Here is a 24,907-nt window from a genome sequence, read left to right on the forward strand (position 1 = left end):
AGTGCGGCATGGTGTTGTTCAGTGCGGCATGGTGTTGTTCAGTGCGGCATGGTGTTGTTCAGTGCGGCATGGTGTTGTTCAGTGCGGCGTCGTGTTGTTCAGTGCAGCATGGTGTTGTTCAGTGCGGCATGGTGTTGTTCAGTGCGGCATGGTGTTGTTCAGTGCGGCATGGTGTTAAGTGCGGCATGGTGTTGTTCAGTGCGGCGTAATGTTGTTCAGTGCGGCGTAATGTTGTTCAGTGCGGCATGGTGTTGTTCAGTGCGGCATGGTGTTGTTCAGTGCAGCATGGTGTTGTTCAGTGCAGCATGGTGCTGTTCAGTGCGGCATGGTGTTGTTCAGTGCGGCATGGTGTTGTTCAGTGCGGCATGGTGTTGTTCAGTGCGGCATGGTGTTGTTCAGTGCGGCATGGTGTTGTTCAGTGCGGCATGGTGTTGTTCAGTGCGGCATGGTGTTGTTCAGTGCGGCATGGTGTTTTTCAGTGCGGCATAATGTTGTTCAGTGCGGCATAATGTTGTTCAGTGCGGCATAATGTTGTTCAGTGCGGCATAATGTTGTTCAGTGCGGCATAATGTTGTTCAGTGCGGGATGGTGTTGTTCAGTGCGGCATGGTGTTGTTCAGTGCGGCATGGTGTTGTTCAGTGCGGCATGGTGTTGTTCAGTGCGGCATGGTGTTGTTCAGTGCGGCATGGTGTTGTTCAGTGCGGCATGGTGTTGTTCAGTGCGGCATGGTGTTGTTCAGTGCGGCATGGTGTTGTTCAGTGCGGCATGGTGTTGTTCAGTGCGGGATGGTGTTGTTCAGTGCGGCATGGTGTTCAGTGCGGCATAATGTTGTTCAGTGCGGCATAATGTTGTTCAGTGCGGCATGGTGTTGTTCAGTGCGGCATAATGTTGTTCAGTGCGGCATAATGTTGTTCAGTGCGGGATGGTGTTGTTCAGTGCGGCATGGTGTTGTTCAGTGCGGCATGGTGTTGTTCAGTGCGGCATGGTGTTGTTCAGTGCGGCATGGTGTTGTTCAGTGCGGCATGGTGTTGTTCAGTGCGGCATGGTGTTGTTCAGTGCGGCATGGTGTTGTTCAGTGCGGCATGGTGTTGTTCAGTGCGGGATGGTGTTGTTCAGTGCGGCATGGTGTTCAGTGCGGCATAATGTTGTTCAGTGCGGCATAATGTTGTTCAGTGCGGCATGGTGTTGTTCAGTGCGGCATAATGTTGTTCAGTGCGGCATAATGTTGTTCAGTGCGGTATATTGTTGTTCAGTGGGGCATAATGTTGTTCAGTGCGGCATGGTGTAGTTCAGTGCGGCATGGTGTAGTTCAGTGCGGCATGGTGTAGTTCAGTGCGGCATGGTGTTGTTCAGTGCGGCATGGTGTTAAGTGCGGCATGGTGTTGTTCAGTGCGGCGTAATGTTGTTCAGTGCGGCATGGTGTTGTTCAGTGCGGCATGGTGTTGTTCAGTGCGGCATGGTGTTGTTCAGTGCGGCATGGTGTTGTTCAGTGCAGCATGGTGCTGTTCAGTGCGGCATGGTGCTGTTCAGTGCGGCATGGTGTTGTTCAGTGCGGCATGGTGTTGTTCAGTGCGGGATGGTGTTGTTCAGTGCGGCATGGTGTTGTTCAGTGCGGCATGGTGTTGTTCAGTGCGGCATGGTGTTGTTCGGCATGGTGTTGTTCAGTGCGGCATGGTGTTTTTCAGTGCGGCATAATGTTGTTCAGTGCGGCATAATGTTGTTCAGTGCGGCATAATGTTGTTCAGTGCGGCATAATGTTGTTCAGTGCGGCATAATGTTGTTCAGTGCGGGATGGTGTTGTTCAGTGCGGCATGGTGTTGTTCAGTGTGGCATGGTGTTGTTCAGTGCGGCATGGTGTTGTTCAGTGCGGCATGGTGTTGTTCAGTGCGGCATGGTGTTGTTCAGTGCGGCATGGTGTTGTTCAGTGCGGCATGGTGTTGTTCAGTGCGGCATGGTGTTGTTCAGTGCGGGATGGTGTTGTTCAGTGCGGCATGGTGTTGTTCAGTGCGGCATAATATTGTTCAGTGCGGCGTAATGTTGTTCAGTGGGGCATGGTGTTGTTCAGTGCGGCATGGTGTTGTTCAGTGCGACATGATGTTGTTCAGTGCGGCATGGTGTTGTTCAGTGCGGCATGGTGTTCAGTGCGGCATGGTGTTCAGTGCGGCATAATGTTGTTCAGTGCGGCATAATGTTGTTCAGTGCGGCATGGTGTTGTTCAGTGCGGCATAATGTTGTTCAGTGCGGTATATTGTTGTTCAGTGCGGTATATTGTTGTTCAGTGGGGCATAATGTTGTTCAGTGCGGCATGGTGTTGTTCAGTGCGGGATGGTGTTGTTCAGTGCGGCATGGTGTTGTTCAGTGCGGCATGGTGTTGTTCAGTGCGGCATGGTGTTGTTCAGTGCGGCATGGTGTTGTTCAGTGCGGCATGGTGTTGTTCAGTGCGGCATGGTGTTGTTCAGTGCGGCATGGTGTAGTTCAGTGCGGCATGGTGTAGTTCAGTGCGGCATGGTGTAGTTCAGTGCGGCATGGTGTTGTTCAGTGCGGGATGGTGTTGTTCAGTGCGGCATGGTGTTGTTCAGTGCGACATGGTGTTGTTCAGTGCGACATGATGTTGTTCAGTGCGGCATAATGTTGTTCAGTGCGGCATAATGTTGTTCAGTGCGGCATAATGTTGTTCAGTGCGGCATGGTGTTGTTCAGTGCGGGATGGTGTTGTTCAGTGCGGCATGGTGTTGTTCAGTGCGGCATGGTGTTGTTCAGTGCGGCATGGTGTTGTTCAGTGCGGCATGGTGTTGTTCAGTGCGGCATGGTGTTGTTCAGTGCGGCATGGTGTTGTTCAGTGCGGCGTGGTGTTGTTCAGTGCGGTGTCGTGTTGTTCAGTGCAGCATGGTGTTGTTCAGTGCGGAATGGTGTTGTTCAGTGCGGCATGGTGTTGTTCAGTGCGGCATGGTGTTGTTAAGTGCGGCATGGTGTTGTTCAGTGCGGCGTAATGTTGTTCAGTGGGGCATGGTGTTGTTCAGTGCGGCATGGTGTTGTTCAGTGCGGCATGGTGTTGTTCAGTGCGGCATGGTGTTGTTCAGTGCGGGATGGTGCTGTTCAGTGCGGCATGGTGCTGTTCAGTGCGGCATGGTGTTGTTCAGTGCGGCATGGTGTCGTTCAGTGCGGCATGGTGTTGTTCAGTGCGGCACGGTGTTGTTCAGTGCGGCATGGTGTTGTTCAGTGCGGCATGGTGTTTTTCAGTGCGGCATAATGTTGTTCAGTGCGGCATAATGTTGTTCAGTGCGGCATAATGTTGTTCAGTGCGGCATAAAGTTGTTCAGTGCGGCATAATGTTGTTCAGTGCGGGATGGTGTTGTTCAGTGCGGCATGGTGTTGTTCAGTGCGGCATGGTGTTGTTCAGTGCGGCATGGTGTTGTTCAGTGCGGCATGGTGTTGTTCAGTGCGGCATGGTGTTGTTCAGTGCGGCATGGTGTTGTTCAGTGCGGCATGGTGTTGTTCAGTGCGGGATGGTGTTGTTCAGTGCGGGATGGTGTTGTTCAGTGCGGCATGGTGTTCAGTGCGGCATAATGTTGTTCAGTGCGGCATAATGTTGTTCAGTGCGGCATGGTGTTGTTCAGTGCGGCATAATGTTGTTCAGTGCGGTATAATGTTGTTCAGTGCTGCATGGTGTTGTTCAGTGCTGCATGGTGTTGTTCAGTGCGGGATGGTGTTGTTCAGTGCGGCATGGTGTTGTTCAGTGCGGCATGGTGTTGTTCAGTGCGGCATGGTGTTGTTCAGTGCGGCATGGTGTTGTTCAGTGCGGCATGGTGTTGTTCAGTGCGGCATGGTGTTGTTCAGTGCGGCATGGTGTTGTTCAGTGCGGCATGGTGTTGTTCAGTGCGGCATGGTGTTGTTCAGTGCGGCATGGTGTTGTTCAGTGCGGCATGGTGTTGTTCAGTGCGGCATGGTGTTGTTCAGTGCGGCATGGTGTAGTTCAGTGCGGCATGGTGTTGTTCAGTGCAGGATGGTGTTGTTCAGTGCGGCATGGTGTTGTTCAGTGCGGCATGGTGTTGTTCAGTGCGACATGATGTTGTTCAGTGCGGCATAATGTTGTTCAGTGCGGCATAATGTTGTTCAGTGCGGCATAATGTTGTTCAGTGCGGCATGGTGTTGTTTAGTGCGGGATGGTGTTGTTCAGTGCGGCATGGATTTGTTCAGTGCGGCATGGTGTTGTTCAGTGCGGGATGGTGTTCAGTGCGGGATGGTGTTCAGTGCGGGATGGTGTTGTTCAGTGCGGCATGGTGTTGTTCAGTGCGGCATGGTGTTGTTCAGTGCGGCATGGTGTTGTTCAGTGCGGCATAGTGTTGTTCAGTGCGGCATGGTGTTGTTCAGTGCGGCATGGTGTTGTTCAGTGCGGCATGGTGTTGTTCAGTGCGGCATGGTGTTGTTCAGTGCGGCATGGTGTTGTTCAGTGCGGCATGGTGTTGTTCAGTGCGGCATGGTGTTGTTCAGTGCGGCATGGTGTTGTTCAGTGCGGCATGGTGTTGTTCAGTGCGGCATGGTGTTGTTCAGTGCGGCGTCGTGTTGTTCAGTGCAGCATGGTGTTGTTCAGTGCGGCATGGTGTTGTTCAGTGCGGCATGGTGTTGTTCAGTGCGGCATGGTGTTAAGTGCGGCATGGTGTTGTTCAGTGCGGCGTAATGTTGTTCAGTGCGGCGTAATGTTGTTCAGTGCGGCATGGTGTTGTTCAGTGCGGCATGGTGTTGTTCAGTGCAGCATGGTGTTGTTCAGTGCAGCATGGTGCTGTTCAGTGCGGCATGGTGTTGTTCAGTGCGGCATGGTGTTGTTCAGTGCGGCATGGTGTTGTTCAGTGCGGCATGGTGTTGTTCAGTGCGGCATGGTGTTGTTCAGTGCGGCATGGTGTTGTTCAGTGCGGCATGGTGTTGTTCAGTGCGGCATGGTGTTTTTCAGTGCGGCATAATGTTGTTCAGTGCGGCATAATGTTGTTCAGTGCGGCATAATGTTGTTCAGTGCGGCATAATGTTGTTCAGTGCGGCATAATGTTGTTCAGTGCGGGATGGTGTTGTTCAGTGCGGCATGGTGTTGTTCAGTGCGGCATGGTGTTGTTCAGTGCGGCATGGTGTTGTTCAGTGCGGCATGGTGTTGTTCAGTGCGGCATGGTGTTGTTCAGTGCGGCATGGTGTTGTTCAGTGCGGCATGGTGTTGTTCAGTGCGGCATGGTGTTGTTCAGTGCGGCATGGTGTTGTTCAGTGCGGGATGGTGTTGTTCAGTGCGGCATGGTGTTCAGTGCGGCATAATGTTGTTCAGTGCGGCATAATGTTGTTCAGTGCGGCATGGTGTTGTTCAGTGCGGCATAATGTTGTTCAGTGCGGCATAATGTTGTTCAGTGCGGTATATTGTTGTTCAGTGGGGCATAATGTTGTTCAGTGCGGCATGGTGTAGTTCAGTGCGGCATGGTGTAGTTCAGTGCGGCATGGTGTTGTTCAGTGCGGAATGGTGTTGTTCAGTGCGGGATGGTGTTGTTCAGTGCGGGATGGTGTTGTTCAGTGCGGGATGGTGTTGTTCAGTGCGGGATGGTGTTGTTCAGTTTGGCATGGTGTTGTTCAGTGCGGCATGGTGTTGTTCAGTGCGGCATGGTGTTGTTCAGTGCGGAATGGTGTTGTTCAGTGCGGGATGGTGTTGTTCAGTGCGGGATGGTGTTGTTCAGTGCGGGATGGTGTTGTTCAGTGCGGGATGGTGTTGTTCAGTGCGGCATGGTGTTGTTCAGTGCGGCATGGTGTTGTTCAGTGCGGCATGGTGTTGTTCGGCATGGTGTTGTTCAGTGCGGCATGGTGTTGTTCAGTGCGGCATGGTGTTGTTCAGTGCGGGATGGTGTTCAGTGCGGGATGGTGTTGTTCAGTGCGGGATGGTGTTGTTCAGTGCGGCATGGTGTTGTTCAGTGCGGCATGGTGTTGTTCAGTGCGGCATAATGTTGTTCAGTGCGGCATAGTGTTGTTCAGTGCGGCATGGTGTTGTTCAGTGCGGCATGGTGTTGTTCAGTGCGGCATGGTGTTGTTCAGTGCGGCATGGTGTTGTTCAGTGCGGCATGGTGTTGTTCAGTGCGGCATGGTGTTGTTCAGTGCGGCATGGTGTTGTTCAGTGCGGCATGGTGTTGTTCAGTGCGGCATGGTGTTGTTCAGTGCGGCGTCGTGTTGTTCAGTGCGGCATGGTGTTGTTCAGTGCGGAATGGTGTTGTTCAGTGCGGCATGGTGTTGTTCAGTGCGGCATGGTGTTAAGTGCGGCATGGTGTTGTTCAGTGCGGCGTAATGTTGTTCAGTGCGGCATGGTGTTGTTCAGTGCGGCATGGTGTTGTTCAGTGCGGCATGGTGTTGTTCAGTGCGGCATGGTGTTGTTCAGTGCAGCATGGTGCTGTTCAGTGCGGCATGGTGCTGTTCAGTGCGGCATGGTGTTGTTCAGTGCGGCATGGTGTTGTTCAGTGCGGCATGGTGTTGTTCAGTGCGGCATGGTGTTGTTCAGTGCGGCATGGTGTTGTTCAGTGCGGCATGGTGTTGTTCAGTGCGGCATGGTGTTGTTCAGTGCGGCATGGTGTTTTTCAGTGCGGCATAATGTTGTTCAGTGCGGCATAATGTTGTTCAGTGCGGCATAATGTTGTTCAGTGCGGCATAATGTTGTTCAGTGCGGCATAATGTTGTTCAGTGCGGGATGGTGTTGTTCAGTGCGGCATGGTGTTGTTCAGTGCGGCATGGTGTTGTTCAGTGCGGCATGGTGTTGTTCAGTGCGGCATGGTGTTGTTCAGTGCGGCATGGTGTTGTTCAGTGCGGCATGGTGTTGTTCAGTGCGGCATGGTGTTGTTCAGTGCGGCATGGTGTTGTTCAGTGCGGGATGGTGTTGTTCAGTGCGGGATGGTGTTGTTCAGTGCGGGATGGTGTTGTTCAGTGCGGCATGGTGTTCAGTGCGGCATAATGTTGTTCAGTGCGGCATGGTGTTGTTCAGTGCGGCATGGTGTTGTTCAGTGCGGCATAATGTTGTTCAGTGCGGCATAATGTTGTTCAGTGCGGCACCTAGCACCTAGAAGGTAAATAAATAGGAAGGAAGGACTCACCGGTGACGTCGTCGCCCACGTCCAAGCGTTGTACTTTGTATTTTCATCCTTCTGACAGTGGAAAACATATAGCCAACAAACACCGTGGAACCTAAACGAATGAAAGAAAACTATCATTTGGCCACAACCAACATTCACAGATACAACACAATGTGACGTGCGGTGTTGAGGTTAAAGGTTGAGTGAAGGGCCCTCGTTTTAAACTACTTTTTTGAAAAGGAGTGGGAACAAGTAAGACGTATTTAATTTATTTATTGGGAAGTAGTAAGACTTATTAAATTTATTTAATCTACTTTTCTTCCCAGGCAAAATTTGACGTGCTGCAATTCCAAATTTCCAAAGTGAATGAAGGAATGAAATCCTTTAAATTATGATTTTGTATAAATACTAGGCATAAACACAAAATCTACGGCACAAAATGGGCAGACTTTACTTGTTTGAAAAGGACTGGTTACAAGACAGACTTTTTTAATTTATTTAATGGGAAGAAGACTTATTTAGTTTAATTGATCTATTTTTGTTCCCTGGCAAAATTCGATTTGCTGCAATTCCAAATTTCCAAAGTGAATGAAGGAATGAAGTCGTTTAAATTATGATTTTGTATAAATACTAGGCATAGACACAAAATCTACGGCACAAAACGGGCAGACTTTACTTGTTTGAAGAGGACTGGTTGCAAGACAGACTTTTCTGATTTATTTAATGGGAAGAAGACTTATTTAGTTTATTTAATCTCTTTTTGTTGCCTGGCAAAATTGGATTTGCTGAAATTGTATTTTGCCAAATCTTGACTTGAGACCTGATAGGAAGTATTAAACGCTCAGTTAAATCGATACAAGTTGGTAATAAGAGCGAGTAATGTTGGTTGAAGCGATGAATGAAGGTTAAAAGCAATTTAAATTATGACTTTGTCTAAATACTAGATATTAACAGACCATCTACTGCGCAAAATGGGCAGAGTTTACTTGTTTGAGAAGGAGTGGCTTATTTAAGTCTAAGATTTATTTAATCTGTTTGTTCCCAGGCAAAATTGGATGTGATGCAATTCCAAATTTCACCACATGATGGTGCCAAATTTTGACTTCATAGGACATATTCAACACTTAACTATTATGTTCAAGGTAATCAGATTTGTTTATTATTCTAATGGCCTTTTCAAAACTATTCTGGATTACTACTTTGGATCTATTCTACATTACTTGGCAACAACATACTCTGTAACAGATTAGGCAGTATAATCACATATGTTAACTTGAGAGTGCCCACACTCAATCTACTTATCGTGATGTGTTAAATCAATTACTGTTAGACATTATTATTCTGATAATCTACCAAATCTTTGAATTGAAGAATTTGTGATTTAATTAATAGCTTGTTGTTATGTTCAGGGTAATCAGACTTGTATATAATTCTAATGGCCTTCTTTTGAAAACTATTCTGAATTACAACTTTGGATCTTATATTACTTTGCAACAATATACTCGGTGACAGATTAGGCAGTATAATCACATATGTTAACTTCAGTGCCCACACTGTATTTATTTATGGTTATTTGTTAAATCAAGTACTGTTAGACATGAAATAGGAAGTGTTTAACATAAATGTTATGGCTACTCACCGTTGTAGCTCGCTCCTGGTCAATGATACGAGCCTCTTCTTGCAGTGGAAAACTTGCAGCCAACAAACACCGTGGAACCTAAAGGAATGAAATTAAACATTAACATTTCGCCTGGACCAATATTCACACGTACAACGCAACGCGGCTACACTTCTGCTAGCGCCTCAGCTACACGTTGCTATTACAAACGTAAATCTCTTTAAACACAATGAGTGTTACTTACCGTGTACGCTGTAGACGGTCCAGTTGCAAGCAGAAAATAAAGATATTTCTGTTGATATTCGTCGTTGCTCAGTGGCTCACGGCCATCGCGCCAACAGATTTGAATTTTGGTGGAAGGTCAGCCAATTACGTCATATCCGCGGCACATGACTGCGACGTAATACCCGCTTATCTGAAACGGCAGTTAAAAGTAGAGTTACATCAAGTTTTCTTTTTTAATCAACGCAATCATTTACAACCGTTGACCAGAAAGAATCGTCGAAATTCGACGTTACCCCCAAACGCCACACTCACTCGCTTTTCAGGGCAACAAAAGTACTTCTTTTTAAAAACGATGAGTTGTACTTACCGTGTACGCTCTGGACGGTCCAGTTGCAAGCAGAAAATAAAAATATTTCTCTCGTTAGTCGTATGTTACCATCCGCTGTGTCTTTGTCAACATCGCCATTTTCCTACTTCCTGTTGCGAGCCACGCCCACGGATTTAAATTCTGGCGGAAGAGCCCGCCCATTGGCGTCGTTTTCGCGTATAGCAAATCCGATTGGTTGGGAAGGGGGCGCGGTTATGCAGCCGAGGGGTCCTGTGATCGGTGGGATGTAAAGTAGGCGTCGACGTCACGTCCGCGTCACGTGACCACGACGTGGCAGACGTCATATAGCAACCGCTGTTTTGTTTAGTAGACTTACAGTTGTTATGCATTGACATAATGGCGCACACTCCAAATAGATTTAAATAAATTAAATAATTCTTCTGCCCACTCCCTTTTAAACAAGTTAACTCTCCCCGCGGATTTGAATTCCGGCGGAAGTTCTTACAGTTGTTATGCGTTGACATAATGGCGCACTGGTTAGCATGTCCACCTCTTAAGCATGATGTTGCGGGTTCGACGCCTGATCAATGTTAGCATGGAGTGAGCTGAAGTGCATGGCGCTGAAGATTTGAATCTTTGAAATGCGCTGAGGTCTGACGTATCAGGCAGAATGGTTTGCCATCACGTTCAACAAAAAATAGAAACTTTCCCACTCTGATAAAAACGTCCTGTGTTCATCTACATATTTTCGTTCTGCTGTGCATCTTTTCCCTGCCATTTCGAGAGCCCAATTGACACTAATAGTTTACTGGAATGTGTTTGCCCATCCTACTTTGTGGAATTTCACCACATGCGCTTTTAACGAAAATACTAAATTGAACTCAAGTGAAGCCAACACGCACAACCCCCCCCCCCCCACACACACACACACACACCTACACACACACACACAAATGTTGATATGAACATAAAAGAGCCGCATGCGGTTCGGGAGTTGCGGCTTGGCCAAACCTGTACTATACAACTTTATTTGTGTAAAATTTTCACAACAGCTGTCACACAAACAAAGCGGGAAAAACCGAAGACGTGCGTGTTCCGCCCACGCTGGATTTATTTGCACCTTTGAAAAGACACCGTATTGCCGCAGATGTGGCAAAGAGTACTTTTGGGCATCTGAGACGGAAGGATGTCCAAAGCATCACGTCACCTGCTCTGGTAGGAATGGTGGTGGGACGTTGAGGTCAACCGCTTTGGGGTTGGCTGAATCTTTGGTCGCAGGATGCCACACACTTGAAGACAGAAGCAGAAAAGCAGAGCTAAATGCAAAATGTACTCACCGGTGACTCCAATTTTTTCCCCCCCTGAAGAAATGGATGGACGGGTGGCCCCGGCTGGCCGGTGGGACTCTTGTTATTCTGACCCTTTTTAGTGCGCGTTTGGGGCAACAACCGTTTTTTGTGGCGCTCTCTTCTGGTTCAAGAGTGCCCTGCATGTGAATTTGCCTTTCCTGCCTTCTGATTGGATGAGCGCCGGTGTGACGCGGTGCCTCTGTCACCGTGGCGGGGGGTATACGTCGGCATCGGAGCGTCTGCCAACGTCTGAGACCGGCTGGCAGTGTATCGGAGGTGTCGAGTGCGGTGCCGCTGGAGCTCACTCACCAGCTGGTGTTAGGGCCACAGAATGAAGGCCAAGGAGAAGACTAGAAAGAGAAACAGAAACTTCTCCTCCAATTGTTTGATTTGTCTCTTGTGAGCTTCGATGAATTCTTTCAGCTCTTTGTTCCTCTAGGACGGACAAATGGAAAGTAGCCTTCAAAAGCCAGTAAGCGTGCAAGTAAGTGCCGGGCTGGCTTTGGGCCCTTACCTGTTGCGCGCTGTGCAGCAGATCCATTCTCTCTTGGAGGATGCAAGCGTCGCGCTCCCTCAACTCCCACATCAGGGCTCGCTTCCATTGGTCCACGGCGCTCCTAAGCTCTTGTCTCTGATCCGCCGTCAGCACGTCATTCACGCCAGCGTGGCTGGCTTTTTCGCCGTCCGTGGCGGGGCAGTCCCGCTGCGGTAGCGCCTCGTACAACATGGCCTCCAGCTCCATGATCCTCTGGGCCGCAATCCTCGTCCATCAGTAGTCCGGCGGGAGATTTGAGGGCGGCTTACCTTATGAGCCTGGTCCATGGAACGCTTCCTGAAGTCCAACTCTTCATCCAGGTAGCCCTTCTGGTTGCAGAACATATCCTAGCACAGCTCAAGGTCAGAATTGTTGGGGCACATTGCCCCGAGTTCCCCTTGGCTGATGTCGCGTGTCTGTCTACCTTCTCACTTTCAATGTCCAACATCTTCTGTTGAAGTGCTGACTTGGTCACTTTGATGTATTCTAACCACTGAGGAAAGGCTGCTGTCACATAAGCAGAATGCGAGAGCGTGCGTGGACGTGCGCGTTACCTTCTCGGCTAGGGTGGGAAGGGTCCTGGCGTGAATCACGACCACCTGCTCCTCGTTGGTGAGATTCTGCAAGAGCCCAAAGGCACAGCGTCAACAAGGTTCTTTCAGCGCAAAGCCTTCCAAAAGTCACATTTGAGCCGCCGAGTCTCGTGGAGTGCGAACATAAGGAGTTCGACATACACTTACGGCGTTATCGCCCAGGATGTCCAGCTTCTTCATCAGATCACTGATGACGATGTCCTGGGGAAAGGCGCAAGGAGCAATGTAAGGTGTTCTGGGACCTCAGGTTAAGGTTAGGGTTGCGAGGGACGCCTTACGTACGCTCACGCCGTCGGCCTCGCAGTAGATCTGCAAAGGGCTGAGGCCGTCTGGGAGACGGGGGAGCGCCACTCCCTCTCCTGAAAGGCAGAGGCATGCATCCGTCCGTCCGTCCGTCCGTCCGTCCGTCCGTCCGTCCGTCACATCTCTGGCCTCAAAACGCTTGTGCGAGTCTTCCCACCTCCAGCTCCAGGATGCGGAACTCAAGCAGTTCGTTTTGGTCTCGGATATCCTGGATGTGCTCTTTCAGACGCGCTTCTTCCGCCTCCATCCGCCTGACCTGAAAAGACAGTCAGACCTCATCTGCGGGGCTTCCGGACGGGTGTGACGCCAAGCGACTCCGCCCAGCGCCTTTCTTTCCGTCACCTTTTCGGCCAACTGCTGATTGCTCTGACGCAGCAGCTGCTTCTCCTCCACCCACTTGACATTCTAGAAGAGACAAACGCGTGGACAGCTTTGGAATGTTGTGTCATTTTCATCCACAAATTCTTTGGTTGACTGGAAAATGACATTTGCTTTTCTCCACATTTTCCCAGCCACGTTCAGGGGGGGGGGGGGGGGGGGGTTGTTGGTCCAGTAATGCCAGACGAATGAGTGACTGAAGAATGTAGCTATTTTGTCTGAGAAAAAGGTGTGCTCATTGATAAGCTTACCTGTCCTTGTTGCTTCAGCGCTGACTCCAGATCTGCTACTCTGCTTTGATAGTGACCCATTTCTACTGTCATGTAACATGGGGGGAAGAGATGGTGCAAATGGTAAAATATGGATTGTTCACAGGAATAAATTGGCAGAGCTGAAATTCCAAATTTGTCCAAAAGATGGCGCCAGACCAAAACATGAGACCAAAAAAGGGGCCAAAATAAGCTAAGCAAGTTAAAATAGAAATAAAACAGGAACACGGTGTCGGATTGTGAGTCACGCATGGACGCACAAATGTGATTTTTACTTTTTGATTTCTTTGCTTGGCTAAAAATGTATTCTGTAACAGCTTAAAGCAATATTGTTAGTCAATTCGATCAAGGGACCCGTCACTATGAGAATAGTGGCGTGACATAAATTGTTTGGAGAAGCACAAATGTGATTTTTACTTCTTGATTTCTTTGCTTGGCTAAAAATTGATTCCCTCTTTCATGAACTGTGTTTTGCAATCGAATTGTTCTGGGATTGAATGATTTTATTAACACGGGTATCAGTGGGTGAAATTGTTCGGTTTCTGGAGTGATTAAGATTTGTAATTCTATTTCATGTTTCTTCAATAAATGTGTTGTGTATATTCATCTACTTTGTTGTGCGCTGATTTGTACTGAATGTACAATCGATGGTTCGGGGTTGATTTGACAATTTGATTAATGTGCGGGGGGTTATTATGGTATAACATAGGACCGTAATAAATAAAAGTAACATCAGACAATTTTAGAGAATTGAATAACTTTCGTAGTTATTTGAGACACGAGTGAATTTCAATCCGTTTGAAAGTTTGCTTCGTCTGAATAAATTAACGGAAGTGTTTGAATCGGATTATCGGTTTGGTGTAGAACTGAAAGTAATTTAATTATTTGAAGGGCGCAGGCCCGTTTCCCCTTTTGACGGGCCGCGTAAAAAGTAACTCCGAACATGTTAGAGAATTAAATAACTTTCGTAGATATTTAAGGGAAGAGTGATTATTGAAAGAGGTGCGTTTGACACTACCATCAGCTTTTCTCTGGTCTGAAAGGAGGAGGAGGGAGGCTCCTCCTCCTCCTTTCAGACCAGAGAACACCCGAGGCTGGGTGAGAACGGGGAGGCTGCGACCCGGCCGGGGGTTGCGGGAAGGGGCGCCACCTTGATCTCCTTCTCGGCGTCGTAGTCCCCTCCGCTGGTCTGGGCTAGCAGAGCGTAGGCTCGTTGCAGCGCTTGATATTCTTGCGTCAGCTGGCGGTAGCGAAGCTCCGCCTCCTCATGCACACACCAATGCAACACAGCACTAGTACCAGAATCAGTCAGACCGGCGACAAAGCACCCGCGACGCAAAGACGAGTCCGATTCCAGGCTGAAGAGGAATGTTTGGCGCCAATACGCTGGCAGAAATGGCGGGCTACCTCTTCGGGTTCCGTGTCGGGGGTTCTGTCGGTGTGAAAAGACAAGGACGATCCGTCCGAGTCCACCAACACGTCTTCGTCGTAGCCGTAAAATGTTTCGATGACCTGCGGGCGCGGAAGCAAACATCTCTCTGAACAAACTGAAGCGACACCTCACGATGAATCGACGAGAGGAACGATAGCGAGAAAAAGGCCATTTCATCTTGCGCAACACCAAGCAGCCGCAAACAAACAGACTCACCTTGCAGGACCTCACGCTTTGTTCCTCCTCAGAGATTCTCGACGTCGGTATCGTAGCAGCAAATCTCTCTCCTGTCGACACAAATAATCCGCCTTTGAGATTCTTTGGATGCAAAGGGAACGAACGGCTCCGGCGCAGAAACAAACGCGACTCACGATGACATTTCTGACATGAGCTCCTGTCTCCAGAGCCTGAAAAACCCGTCACCGGCGATGATTGGAGGGACGCTCGTCTTTTCCAAAAGTGACAACTACAGGGTGTGTCAGGGTTTTCCAGATTATCTTTATCGTATGATTATGTTGCTTTGACTTTGACTGCAACCTGTAATAAATAATATTATTTATCCCTTATTTATCCCTATCGCTTATCCCTTCCTACACAAAGTCGTAAAACATCCCTTGCTATGTTTTGACTAGAGGTCAAGGGCTTTCTCTATTCAATCCACTCTTACACCCACCCTGTTTCTCTTAATAAAAATGCTCGTGCGGGAGCCGAGAGTCAGACTTCATTCGTACAACGGATGGACTCTCCACCTGCAGGTGTCCAAAAGAACTTACTTGTCTCCCGTGTGGTTCTTGCAAAATAAGTTGGAGCGAGCGCAACTCTAACAGGGTGCATTTTGCCACTAGCTGCCTACGGACAATGACGTCGCGCTCGCGGCTCATGGTTGACGGGCTGAGCAGCCGGGCGAGTCCGTCGTTTTCAGCGCACAGCGAGTGGCAAAGGCGCTGACAAAACGGGAGCTTTGAGCTGCTGAAAACGGCAAAACAAGTCTAAAGCGTGTTCAAACGCGTGCGCACAATGCTCCTGCTTGAAAGGTCGGAGTTTAAGGGGCCAATTTTTTGGATGGCGGCCGCCGGCCAAGCTTTGGACGGAAAAGGTTTCCTGGCGACAGCGAGCGAGCGCGGCGCTGCCGTACGTGCACCGAGTCACCTGCCTGAAGACCTTGGACAAGTCGTCGATGATGTGCCGCTGCTCCACAACTTGAAGGAACTCCATTTCACCGTCCTGCTGGCCGCAACCGCGCTCCAGGTCATTGAGCGAACTAGGCCTTCTCTGTGGAACACAAATGCAGTGGACTCTGTTGGCACGCCGCCGTTGTCCGCGTCGACTTACCAAGCTTGCCATCTCCTCGTTCTCCTGGGTGACAAAGCGCACTTTGTTTTCAAGGCGACACAGCACCAGTGAGAGTTCTTCATTCTTCCTGCTCAGGCGTTTGTTTTTGTACAGGAGTGGCAGAAACTGGCTTTCTGTTTCTCTCAGTCGCTTAAGCTGCAAGCATGAAGTGCGGGATGCGAAAGACGCACAACACGCGGGCCAGAACGTATCCATTCCTTTGGCATCGGTTTGAACGGAATCGTGGCTTTGGCTCCCAATAAAAGACATCTACCAGGCAACCGACTCGCCGCGCCGCTCAACTAATAAGCAAGCGCAATGGGTGCCTCGCTGGATGGCGCGCATCAAACGTAGCGCAAACCTTCAAGCGTGCCGTCAATAAATTACCAGTTCATTGCGCTCTTCAGAAAGCAGGGCGTTTCGATCCTCCAGTTTCCTGATGACTGCGCTGAGCTCAGCGATTTTCAGATGAAACCTTCGCGTGTCCCGATCCTCCTGAGACTGAAAACGCCCCGCAACACACACACACAACCACTCGTTCAAAGTTCAAAACTGTTTTTGTGCTACCTTCCTCCAGCAACGAACTAAGTCATGCGTACTGCAAGTGTGTGATGAGGTGGCTTACGCTATGAAGAGGATTGCTAGTAGCGCCGTTGACCCCACTTCCAGGGTAGTTTAGGCCCGCCCTTTGGGAATCCCTCAGGGCAGCGATCTGCTGCTCGGCAGCCTGAGTCTGCAGCTGAAGGCGGTGGACGTGGCCGGCCCCAGGGATTTATCCAAAACACTAACCGCTCTGTCTTTCAGCTTGATCTCATCCATCTGGATGTACAAACGGGGAGCGCTCAGGCAGGCGGGCAAACTCATTTGCCAGAATTGTGACAAAAACAAAGAGAGCAACCGGCCAATTTTTATCTTGAATCGACTAGAACACCATTGCTGTGACAAAAGCGAAGCGAGCAACCGGACGTTTTCTTCTTGTGAAATAGAATAGAATAGAATGCCTTAGGTGTCATTGCACTGCAGGTATACAACGAAATTGGGAACATAGCCACGCACCGCGCATCTGATCAGTCCTACCAGTCGGCGGATCTCCCTCTCGCAGTCTCTCTTGGTTCGGCTCAGCTCCTCCCGATGCTGGTGATGAGCCGATCGGAGCTCGGCCGCTCGGGACTGCCAGGCCTGCTGGGCCGCTGCCAGGGCTTCTTCCGCGCTCCTGGTGGAGGCGACACCGCTCGGTCTCCCGACACCGCCGCGTCTCCTCCACTTCCGCCAGCAAAGCGCCCCCGCTCCTCACCTGAGCAGACATTGCGCCACATCGGGCCGTTGAGACCGCAACGGAGCGCCGCGACGCTTACTGAGGACAAGCTACACAATACGGTAGCGGCCGCATCGGAGCCCGACGTGGCGTGCGGATAGTCAGACACGGATTGAGCGGATCACCTTGTCCATGGAGCCGTCCCTCAGGCTGAGGACCAAGGCATTCAGTCGCTGGATCTCTCCATCTTTGATTTTGATCACTCTCATCAGCTCCATTTCATGCTGCCGCAGTAATGTCTCCCTGGTAACGGCTAACTCTTTCTGCTTCTCCTCATGGAGTTTGCTTTTGGGTTCCGTCATGGCGGCGGTGGCACGGTGGTGCTCCGCCCGCAGGTCCTGACTTCTCTCTCTCTCCAGACAGCTGACCTGACATGACTTAGACAAACTTTATTGTCATCTTGTCTGCACATGGTGCATACAAAACGAAATTTCGTTGCACACGGCTTACAACAAAGTAGTGATATTGCAGTTGAATAGAAGTAACATATCCTATGAAAATATATATATACATATACTGTATATATATATATATTACAAATAAGTATAAAGTGCAGCAGTGCTAATTATGCAATAGTGCAAGTAGGCAAAACAGTATTCAAGAGTGTGCAGAGGAATGCTAAACCATGTATTAAACTTCTATTTAAAGGGTTTACACAAGTTCAGTAAAGTTGGTAGTGCGAGATAGTGCAAGATAGAGGTCCGTAGTGTCATAAAGTACAGTTCTGTGAATGTGTGATGCAGAGTTCAGTTTAGAGCTCAACAGTTCTAATGTTCAACAGTCTGATGACAGCAGGGAAAAAGCTGTTGCAGAACCTGGTGGACCTGCAGCGGATTGTGCGAAACCTCTTCCCAGAGGGCAGCAGGGAGAACAGTCCATGGTGGGGGTGTGATGGGTCATTGTTGATGTTACGGGCACGGGACATGCAGCGCTGAGATGAAATGTCCTGAATGGAGGGAAGAGGAGCCCCTATGATCCTCTCTGCTGTCCTCACCACTCTCCTCATGTTCTTCCAATCGGAGGCGGTGCAGCCTCCACACCACACAGAGAGTCAGCTTGTCAGAATGCTCTCTATGGTGCTCCTGTAGAACGTCCTCATGATGGGTGGGGGCAGGTGGGCTCTCCTCATCCTCCGCAGGAAGTACAAGCGCTTCTGTGCCCTCTTGATCAGTGCCGTAGTGTTCATAGTCCAGGTGAGGTCTTCTGTGATGTGGACCCCCAGGAATTTGGTGCTGCTGACCACCTCCACAGCTGAGCTGTTGATGATCAGTGGAGCGTGGTGAGGCTGGTTTTTCCTGAAGTCGACGATGATCTCCTTCATCTTCTCCACATTCAGGATCAGGCTGTTGTCTCTGCACCAGCCCACCAGCTGCTCCACCTCCTCTCTGTAGTCCAGGTCGTTGTTGTCTCTGATGAGCCCCACCGCCGTTGTGTCGTCTGCGAACTTCACGATGTGATTGGTGGTGAACCTGGGGACGCAGTCGTGTGTCATCAGGGTGAACAGCAGGGGGCTCAGGACGCAGCCCTGAGGGGAGCCTGTGCTGAGGGTGATGACATCAGAGGTGTTCTGTCCGACCCGGACTGACTGAGGTCTGTTGGTGAGGAAGTCTAGCAGCCAGTTGCGAAGGGGGGTGTTGAAGCCCAGGTGTTCCAATTTTCCTACTAGATGCTGTGGGATGATGGTGTTAAACGCTGAGCTGAAGTCCAGGAACAGCATCCGAACATGGGTGTTCTTCTCCTTGTTGTTTCTCAGAAACGAGCCGGTCCCATCCAGGCGTAATCGGAGACAATGAAACCCGAAGTGGTTAAGGTTTGTCTTTTAATGCAGGATGCTTGGTCTCCATGTGCCGAAGCAGTTTTGAAGGCTTCATTGGCTCGCTCGCTAGTTTCAGGGGCGATTGTGTCTATAAAATGCAAAATGTTGGGTCACCTCACGGCTTACGGCCATACTACCCTGAGAACGCCCGATCTCGTCTGATCTCGGAAGCTAAGCAGGGTCGGGCCTGGTTAGTACTTGGATGGGAGACCGCCTGGGAGTACCAGGTGCTGTAAGCTTTTTCTTTTTCTTATGTGCACTTCAATCGTTTAAGAAGCTATTTTTTACAACACCCATCACGAATGGCATCCGGAAACAGCAAGCCTAATTTAAACTCCGACATTGAAACTATAACACGAGTTTGAAAGCTATATTATGTGGTGACATCCACAGCATTGTAGTTAAATTTTTTACCGCTAGAGAGCAGACTATGTACAGTGAGCATGGCTCCCTGTGAACTCAAAGCAGCAGGCTTGACTTGTAAAAGAACCCAACACAACACTTCCATGAAGTGTTTTTAAACTTTTCAAGGCATTTATTTTGATTCAGCAAAATGCAGGTCGCAACGGCAAATTCGTGCTACCGCATAAAAAGCTGTCAATAACTTTTCATGATAGCCATGTTTCGAGAAAACACCAAAAGCCTTGGAAGAAAGACTGTTTCGGCCCTGGTTGTAAAAAAAACAAAAAAAAACAAAAGGGAAGGGTGACCGTCCGGGAATACCAGGTGCTGAAAGCCTTTTTTTTTTTTTTTTTCCCCACGTCAATTGTGAAAGGAAACTTTTACCACAGCCATCAAGTCCCGCCGCTGCTTGGCATGGTTTCAGGGGCGATTGTGTCTATAAAATGAAAAATTCTGAGCGGTCTCACGGCTTACGGCCATACTACCCTGAGAGCGCCCGATCTCGTCCGATCTCGGAGGCTAAGCAGGGTCGGGCCTGGTTAGTACTTGGATGGGAGACCGCCTGGGAATACCAGTTACCGTAAGCTTTTTTTTTTTTTTTTTTTCTTATGTGCACTTCAATCGTTTAAGCCAAGAACTTTTTACAGCACCCGTCAAGAATGGCATTCGGAAACTGCAAGCCTAGTTTGAACTCCGACACTGAAACTACAACACGAGTTTAAAACCTACATTGTGTGGCGACAGCCATAGCATTGCAGTTCACGTTTTTACCGCTAGAGGACAGACTATGTACAGTGAATAAAGAGCATGGCTCCCTGTGAACTCAAAGCAGCAGTCTTTACTTGTAAAAGATCCCAGCACAACACATTGTGCTTCCATGTAGTGTTTTTACCTTTTTCATGACATTTATTTTGATACAGCCAAATGCAGGTTTTGTGCACTTCACTTTTCCGTTGGGCATTCGCGTAGAACCCTATTCCAGTTACGGCCAGATTCTTTTAGACTAGTGGTCCCCAAACTTTCTTGCGCCACGGACCGGCTACGCGTCAGAAATATTTTTGCGGACCTGCCTTTATATATATAAATAAACAATAAATCTATATAGGCGGCTCGGTGGCGCACTGGGTAGCACGTCCGCCTCACAGTTAGGAGGGTGCGGGTTCGATTCCACCTCCGGCCCTCCCTGTGTGGAGTTTGCATGTTCTCCCCGGGCCCGCGTGGGTTTTCTCCGGGCACTCCGGTTTCCTCCCACATTCCAAAAACATGCTTGGTAGGCCGATTGAAGACTCCAAATTGTCCCTAGGTGTGAGTGTGAGTGCGATTGGTTGTCTGTCTCTGTGTGCCCTGCGATTGGCTGGCAACCAGTTCAGGGTGTCCCCCGCCTACTGCCCGATGACGGCTGGGATAGGCTCCAGCACGCCCGCGACCCCCGTGGGGACTAAGCGGTTCAGAAAATGGATGGATGGATGGATGGATAAATCTATATAAATAAATACTACATTTATAATAAATATATATAAATAGGATTAAATAAAATGATACGACTGGCATAAAAACAAATATAAACCACATAAAAATAAAAGTCACCATTACGTTGAATTATTTGGAGCACCGAGCTTGTTTCTCAGAAACGAGCCGGTCCCATCCAGGCGTAATCGGAGACAATGAAACCCAAAGTGGTTAAGGTTTGTCTTTTAATGCAGGATGCTTGGTCTCCATGTGCCGAAGCAGTTTTGAAGGCTTCATTGGCTTGCTCGCTAGTTTCAGGGGCGATTGTGTCTATAAAATGCAAAATGTTGGGTCACCTCACGGCTTACGGCCATACTACCCTGAGAACGCCTGATCTCGTCTGATCTCGGAAGCTAAGCAGGGTCGGGCCTGGTCAGTACTTGGATGGGAGACTGCCTGGGAATACCAGGTGCTGTAAGCTTTTTCTTTTTCTTATGTGCACTTCAAGCTCTTTTTTTTTTTTTTTCTTATGTGCACTTCAATCGTTTAAGCCAAGAACTTTTTACAGCACCCATCACGAATGGCATTCGGAAACTGCAAGCCTAGTTTGAACTCCGACACTGAAACTACAACACGAGTTCTGTCACGTCGCCCCCAACTGCTCCACTATGTGTCTGTCTTGGGTTCTGTCTGTGTGCTCGCCCCTCCCCTCCTGTGTGCCCATGATCAGTGTGATTGTTCCCACCTGCCTCTCGTTACCTGTCGTGTATAAAAGTCCTGTCTGCCCCTCACTCCCTGTCGGATCATTGGTTTTGGTATGGGTATTGGAAATGGTATTGGTATTGGTATTGGTATTGGTATTGTTATTGGTTTGGTTTTGGTCATTGGTTTTGGTTCCTGTCGTTCGGTGTGTTGTCCTGTCTTGGTGCCGTCATGTCCTGCTGTCTTGTTTCACGTCCCGGTCAGTCAGTCAAGTTATTGTTTGCTATGTCATGTCAGTTGCCTTTTGAGTTCCGCCAATAAACCCTGGTCCAAGCTGCACTTGGTCGTCCTGCTCCATGCTGCTCCGCAACCGACCGTGACAGAATGATCCGACCATCACAACGACCAGCGCTTGGACCCCCCTCCACCCCCAGCTCCCGCTGCGACGCCCGATCGTCGTCCGAGCTTGTTCCAGCGACGTCGGACTCACGGACGCCATCGGAGTTCCTCCCGGCACCATCGCCTCTGCGACCGTCGTCGGACTTCGCTGCCGCGACGCCGGACCCGCGGCCGCCATCGGAGTGCTTCTGGCGGCAGCGGCTTTGCGGCCGCGATCGGACTCTGGTGCCGCGACGCCGGACCCTCGGCCGCCGTTGGAGTGCCTCCCGGCGTCATCAGACTCACGGCCGCCATCGGGCTCCACCCCTGCGTTGCAGGACCTGCGGGCGTCGCCAGACATCCAAGCCAGCTGCGTCGGACCCGCGATCGTCCCTGGCTCCACTCCCACTGCTGCGGCGCGTGATGGCTCTTGCCGCTGCGCAGAGCCCCGCCTTCCGAATGTCGCCGATCACTGTACGGACTTTGTGAGTGGCCGCCAATCACGGTACAGACTTCCGGAGTCGCCGCCAATTGCCGTACGGACTTCCTGAGTGGCCGCCGATTGCGGCACTGACTTTTGTATGCCGCTAATTGCGGTTGTGTGTCCCCTAGGTCCCCGCCCGAGTGCGGCTCTGTCCCCTAGGTCCCCGCCCGAGTGCGGCTCTGTCCCCTAGGTCCCCGCCCGAGTGCGGCTCTGTCCCCTAGGTCCCCGCCCGAGTGCGGCTCTGTCCCCTAGGTCCCCGCCCGAGTGCGGCTCTGTCCCCTAGGTCCCCGCCCGAGTGCGGCTCTGTCCCCTAGGTCCCCGCCCGAGTGCGGCTCTGTCCCCTAGGTCCCCGCCCGAGTGCGGCTCTGTCCCCTAGGTCCCCGCCCGAGTGCGGCTCTGTCCCCTAGGTCCCCGCCCGAGTGCGGCTCTGTCCCCTAGGTCCCCGCCCGAGTGCGGCTCTGTCCCCTAGGTCCCCGCCCGAGTGCGGCTCTGCCCCCTAAGTCCCCGCCCGAGTGCGGCTCTGTCCCCTAGGTTCCCGCCCGAGTGCAGCTCTGTCCCCTAGGTCCCCGCCCGAGTGCGGCTCTGTCCCCAAGTCGCCGCCCGAGTGCGGTGCGGTTCGGTTCCCCAAGTCGCCGCCCGAGTGCGGCGCGGTTCGGTTCCCCAAGTCGCCGCCCGAGTGCGGCGCGGTTCGGTTCCCCAAGTCGCCGCCCGAGTGCGGCGCGGTGCGGTTCCCCAAGTCGCCGCCCGAGTGCGGCGCGGTTCGGTTCCCCTAGTTTTTTTTTTTTTTTTTTTGGGACGTCGGGAGACGTTCCTTGTGGGGGGGGTTCTGTCACGTCGCCCCCAACTGCTCCACTATGTGTCTGTCTTGGGTTCTGTCTGTGTGCTCGCCCCTCCCCTCCTGTGTGCCCATGATCAGTGTGATTGTTCCCACCTGCCTCTCGTTACCTGTCGTGTATAAAAGTCCTGTCTGCCCCTCACTCCCTGTCGGATCATTGGTTTTGGTATGGGTATTGGAAATGGTATTGGTATTGGTATTGGTATTGGTATTGTTATTGGTTTGGTTTTGGTCATTGGTTTTGGTTCCTGTCGTTCGGTGTGTTGTCCTGTCTTGGTGCCGTCATGTCCTGCTGTCTTGTTTCACGTCCCGGTCAGTCAGTCAAGTTATTGTTTGCTATGTCATGTCAGTTGCCTTTTGAGTTCCGCCAATAAACCCTGGTCCAAGCTGCACTTGGTCGTCCTGCTCCATGCTGCTCCGCAACCGACCGTGACAAGTTCAAAACCTCTATGTACAGTGAATAAAGAGCATGGCTCCCTGTGAACTCAAAGCAGCAGTCTTTACTTGTAAAAGAACCCAGCACAACACATTGCGCTTCCATGTAGTGTTTTTACCTTTTTCATGACATTTATTTTGATACAGCCAAATGCAGGTTTTGTGCACTTCACTTTTCCGTTGGGCATTCGCGTAGAACCCTATTCCAGTTACGGCCAGATTCTTTTAGACTAGTGGTCCCCAACCTTTCTTGCGCCACGGACCGGCTACGCGTCAGAAATATTTTTGCGGACCTGCCTTTATATATATAAATAAACAATAAATCTATATAAATAAATACTACATTTATAATAAGTATATATACCGTATTTGCCGGTGTATTGGTCGACCTTTTTCGATCCAAAATCGACCGAAAAAAATCGACCTCGACTTATACACCGAGTCATAAAATTTAACTTCGTATTCATCGCTTCAAATGTGATGGTAACCAAGGCCGTTTCTCATGCATCTCATTGTGCGTTGCACTTAGAAAATTTGAACCGGGCGGCGTGCGCGAGTGCGCGGCCCGCTGGAAGTCGAATGAGGCGCCGCGACCACCTCCGCGGTGCTTATAAACAGCCGATCCGCTCGGCGGGGGCTATTTTCGGCCACTTGGCTCGTGCGCACGGCCTCCCGGATGTGCCGGGCGGGTGCGCGAGCTCGCCGCCCGCCGGAAGTCGAATGAGGCGCCGCGACCACCTCCGCGGTGCTTATAAACAGCCGATCCGCTCGGCGGGGGCTATTTTCGGCCACTTGGCTCGTGCGCACGGCCTCCCGGATGTGCCGGGCGGGTGCGCGAGCTCGCCGGCCGCTGGAAGTCGAATGAGGCGCCGCGACCACCTCCGCGGTGCTTATAAACAGCCGATCCGCTCGGCGGGGGCTATTTTCGGCCACTTGGCTCGTGCGCACGGCCTCCCGGATGTGCCGGGCGGGTGCGCGAGCTCGCCGGCCGCTGGAAGTCGAATGAGGCGCCGCGACCACCTCCGCGGTGCTTATAAACAGCCGATCCGCTCGGCGGGGGCTATTTTCGGCCACTTGGCTCGTGCGCACGGCCTCCCGGATGTGCCGGGCGGGTGCGCGAGCTCGCCGCCCGCCGGAAGTCGAATGAGGCGCCGCGACCACCTCCGCGGTGCTTATAAACAGCCGATCCGCTCGGCGGGGGCTATTTTCGGCCACTTGGCTCGTGCGCACGGCCTCCCGGAAGTGCCGGGCGGGTGCGCGAGCTCGCCGCCCGCCGGAAGTCGAATGAGGCGCCGCGACCACCTCCGCGGTGCTTATAAACAGCCGATCCGCTCGGCGGGGGCTATTTTCGGCCACTTGGCTCGTGCGCACGGCCTCCCGGATGTGCCGGGCGGGTGCGCGAGCTCGCCGGCCGCTGGAAGTCGAATGAGGCGCCGCGACCACCTCCGCGGTGCTTATAAACAGCCGATCCGCTCGGCAGGGGCTATTTTCGGCCACTTGGCTCGTGCGCACGGCCTCCCGGATGTGCCGGGCGGGTGCGCGAGCTCGCCGGCCGCTGGAAGTCGAATGAGGCGCCGCGACCACCTCCGCGGTGCTTATAAACAGCCGATCCGCTCGGCGGGGGCTATTTTCGGCCACTTGGCTCGTGCGC

The 24,907-nt window shown here is 51.1% G+C and overlaps 1 long non-coding RNA gene and 3 other non-coding genes across 4 annotated transcripts; 3 read left to right on the top strand and 1 right to left on the bottom strand.

Moving 5' to 3' along the window:
* Positions 1 to 11,664: 11,664 nt before the first annotated feature.
* LOC137840946 (uncharacterized) lies at positions 11,665 to 12,064 on the bottom strand. The gene is made up of 3 exons (XR_011088139.1): positions 12,009 to 12,064; positions 11,874 to 11,927; positions 11,665 to 11,753 (listed from the first exon to the last, which is right to left on the bottom strand). It is a non-coding gene; the product is annotated as an uncharacterized lncRNA (long non-coding RNA).
* Positions 12,065 to 18,691: 6,627 nt separating this feature from the next.
* Positions 18,692 to 18,810, top strand: LOC125982873 (5S ribosomal RNA). Its single transcript, XR_007486527.1, has one exon. It is a non-coding gene; the product is annotated as a 5S ribosomal RNA (ribosomal RNA).
* Positions 18,811 to 19,441: 631 nt separating this feature from the next.
* Positions 19,442 to 19,560, top strand: LOC125982890 (5S ribosomal RNA). Its single transcript, XR_007486542.1, has one exon. It is a non-coding gene; the product is annotated as a 5S ribosomal RNA (ribosomal RNA).
* Positions 19,561 to 20,784: 1,224 nt separating this feature from the next.
* On the top strand, positions 20,785 to 20,903 carry LOC125982888 (5S ribosomal RNA). The gene has a single exon (XR_007486540.1). It is a non-coding gene; the product is annotated as a 5S ribosomal RNA (ribosomal RNA).
* The last annotated feature ends 4,004 nt before the right edge of the window (positions 20,904 to 24,907 follow it).

This window comes from Syngnathus scovelli, chromosome 15 (assembly GCF_024217435.2).
Source record: "Syngnathus scovelli strain Florida chromosome 15, RoL_Ssco_1.2, whole genome shotgun sequence".
Lineage (NCBI taxonomy): Eukaryota > Metazoa > Chordata > Actinopteri > Syngnathiformes > Syngnathidae > Syngnathus > Syngnathus scovelli.